Raw genomic sequence first — 3,826 nt, 5'->3', positions numbered from 1 at the left:
ATCTGTGCGTAGCTGGCGGTTTGCCTTGTTTAAAACTGGTTCCACTCACATGGGCAGACCATATCCGTTGATGGTAAAACAGCGGAAGTAAAGTAACGATGTGCATCGTGTTCATGTGTGCAGATTGGGCTCATAGAAATGATAGACCCCGTCCGAGCAGCGTGTCACTTTCAAAGCGCAATCAACAACCGGCAACGGGTACCCTTTCCCAGGGGTGTCATCTTTTGCAACCGGTGCCATTCCTGGCTATCGTTTTTCCTCGCATGCGTGTTGTGCGTTTGCATTGTTCTTTTTGAGTTTCTTTGGCTGCGAATTCCAACATCAGTGGAACGTTACGATGGCAATCGGTACAATGTTGCTTTTTCAATGGACATCAATTCACTGTGACACTTGGATCACGAACGCTGCTGAAAATGATGATTGGAACCGTTACGGTTTGCATAATGTCTGCTATATGCTCCATCCGTGGCTGATATTAAACACAGTGCAAACGCAATGCAACTTGACGAACCTGTTGTTTAAGATGGGTAGTATAAATTGAGCAAATGTTTTTTTTCTGTAAAATTAAGTTCTGCAACTTCGTATCACACTGGAAAGTATAAGATATGATGAAAAAACAATGACAAAAAAAAGAATTTCCCATACCGGGAATCGAACCCGGGCCTTCTGGGTGAAAGCCAGATATCCTAGCCACTAGACCATATGGGATGCTGCAAAAGTGCATGTAAGCATACATTAGGGTCTCACGGCCCGAATCCAATAGCCGTGTTAGCATCCTTAAACTCGATAATGGTCATTCAGCATCCTTCAATCGGAAGGACGTTGCATGTGTTATTTTAGAGAACTGTTGCTTTCATCATATGTTGCACCTAAGATAGTATTCAATAACATAATTTGAATTACTTAGCTATCTTACAGAACATCGTTTATTTGCATCGTTTGCTGAAGTGTTTAGAGTCGTGAGAGCCGTCGTGAGTTGAAAATTAAATTAACCTCAATAACGAATAGCGCACATCACAACGCAGCGCGCTGCTTCAGTCCCCAAAACGTTATTCCCTCGACGCGCACTAACGCGATTAGGAAGTCGTAAGGAATTGAAGAGTGTCTAAGAAGCCCAAATTAGACGGCCCGGCAGAAGACGCCATCTCATCGATAACCACGCCAGGCATCATCGTCAGTTTGCGTCATCGTGTGGAAAATGCGCCCTCGTTGCGGTGCCCGAAACTGAGCCCACTAACGAGTTGGTGGCACGTTCCAGGCGAAGATCACGTCGTGCGAAAAACGGTTGCGCTTGAGCCCGCGCCACAGTCAAGTATGTAAATTGCCTATTTGCTCATTAAATGGATCACCTCGTTTTTCCACCGCCGTGCATGCGCCCGTTTGTTGGCGGTTTGTCTCATTCGGCAAAGTGCTGGTTGCTGATTTCATTTGGATAGGGCTTTTTTCTCTGCCCGAGATGCATCACGAGCATTCACACAAGCCACTCAGTGGAGCAGAGAAGGAGCACGAGAGAACGAACGAGATGGATGTAGAATAAGTGGTGAGGCAATGGCGATGTCGTCGGTGTCTTGTGGCCTCGAGAGATGCTGCGAAAGAGTGGTTGAGGTATTTTACCGCGCCTTTAGTGCCACCATGAGGCGGATGCTTTCAAGCATGAGCAATATCCTCCAGGATCTAGGGCAGGCCTACTTATGTTGCATTTTTTGTGTGTTGGTTTCCCTAATCGACAATCTTAGTGAGAGGCTGGTGGCGCCAAGCTGATGGCGCAATGCCACACCGGCAGGTCTTTCGCCGTCGCTCATAGTAAGCGGCCGAAACGGCAGACGTAATGCAAAAAAAAAAATGAATCACACATTTCTGTAGGCTGAACTACTTTTTTTTGGACGTCAATCACGATTAGCTACTTGGGCAAAGAGGTTGAGAAAATAGCTCGGAATAGATGGGAAGACAGATGGGGGCAAAGAAAAAAAAAGAAATTAGGATGACCTGGATAAAGGAGAGATTTGTTGGACCACTGTCAGAGCCACAGACGTAAATCGTGGAAATGCTGCTAGGTAGCCTAGGGATAAGTGGGAAGATATATCGTGGCAATACATTCACAGGAGTACAGTGAGAGTAGTCTGTTGGCTGGGCACTGGTATCAAGGCAATATCCCAAACAATTGTCTCGCATGGGGACATATCATGCTTAACAAAAACAAGCTTTTATAAAAAAATAGCTTTAATGCATTCAAAAGTAGCGTTGTAAAATTGTCAAAAGACAACAAATAAAAGCAAAATAAACACTTCGTATAAAGCGCTTGGGTTGATTTTTCACGAAATGTCATATTTATTACCCAGCTTCCCGTTCGTTGGTGGTCGGAAAATTATTCATAAGCTTAGTAGAACCGTCGAAAATGGGAAAACTAAAAGAAAAACGATACATCCATCCCATATTTTGCCACACGTGTCCACGATTCATCGCCGCCGACGTCGCGCTCGTGTCAACAAATCCCTTTTTATTTCTATAGGCTTTTTCACCATATCGGTCGGGTCGTGTCGTTCGAGTTTGTAACATTTTTCCCGGCTCACTCGCCCATACGGCTCGGTTTGCTTGGGTTTCGCTGCCACCGGTCCTGTTTTCTGTCGTGCCGGTTTTTTTTCCAGGAAGTGGGAATTGAATTATCCCCGTACTATTTTGTGCCATTTGTCGTCCAAGGGTACGGCACGAGGCTGCCGGGTCGGCCGAGGATAAGCTCTACCTGCATGTCGTGCTAGTTTTCGCTCACTGGGAGGAAAATATATGGGAAGAAGCGGTCCACCGTAATGGATTGGGGACGCACGGTTTGAGGTAAAAAAAGAAGCAACAAAAAAAACGAAATAGCTAAATGAAATATCCCGAATACGGACGATCTTTCAGACAAAACCCGGTTTCCGTAGCTATCCACGTGGCCGTGAGGGAAGCTGATGATATATCGCTCGGAACGGGTCGGTCGGACTGGGAGCTGCATTCCGGGGTCGGTCGGCGGCCATACTTTCGGGACCGATTTGGGGGCCATTTTGTCGTCGGGATTTAAATGTTTTATCTGAATAAATTCGGACGATGGATCATTTACATAATAATGGGCGTTGGAAGGGATCCCGATACGGCCGCACGGATCTCAAGCGGCTGCCGTACCGACCGGAACTGGTAAGGATTGAAAAGGTTTCGGGTACGGTTACTCCGGCGAAGGAATGGAAGGAATTTGCAAAGGATATATTTGCCGGATTCCAATTTGATTTCGTCGCTGCAAAAGCACGACCAACCAACCGTCTGGACAGTAGTGGAATAGTGGAGAAAAATACAGCTTCAGCCTCAGCTCGGAACCGGCGCAAGATGGGGGCTAGTTTGGCTGAATTAGGAGCTGTAATCTGGGCGGCCTATGCTCGGACCGTTGTTTGCTTGGTGACACATTTTTCATTTGGCCGATGGTAATTGATTAGCCCAACGGTTCCGTGGCGACGAATATATTTTTTGTATTTTTTTGATGATAGATATGTGTGTCGGAAAAGGATATCTCGTGTTGACAACAGTGTGGACCAACAGATTCTCTTAAGTTTGCACTATACCTGGCTGTGTACAGCATTATATGGAAAAATATTTCAGAACAGTATTTTTGCTCAACTAAACAGAATAGAACTGTTAGGTATGGAAATCAAACCTTTAATTTATTTTTTAAAGTCCTGTGAAACTTTATTAAGCTAACAACGCCGGAGTAACTGGAAATAGCTACATTTCATAACATGTGCATCGTTTTTTTTAAATGGTTCTCCGGAGCTCAAATCCGAACGCAGAGGAGCGTTTCAAA

General features: G+C 45.3%; 1 non-coding gene across 1 annotated transcript; it reads right to left on the bottom strand.

The window, feature by feature from the left end:
• Positions 1-636: 636 nt before the first annotated feature.
• On the bottom strand, positions 637-708 carry Trnae-uuc (transfer RNA glutamic acid (anticodon UUC)). The gene has a single exon. It is a non-coding gene; the product is annotated as a tRNA-Glu (tRNA).
• Between the last annotated feature and the right edge of the window lie 3,118 nt (positions 709-3,826).

Source organism: Anopheles nili, chromosome 2 (assembly GCF_943737925.1).
Source record: "Anopheles nili chromosome 2, idAnoNiliSN_F5_01, whole genome shotgun sequence".
Taxonomy (NCBI): Eukaryota; Metazoa; Arthropoda; class Insecta; order Diptera; family Culicidae; genus Anopheles; species Anopheles nili.
This window is presented reverse-complemented; position numbering and strand designations above follow the sequence as displayed.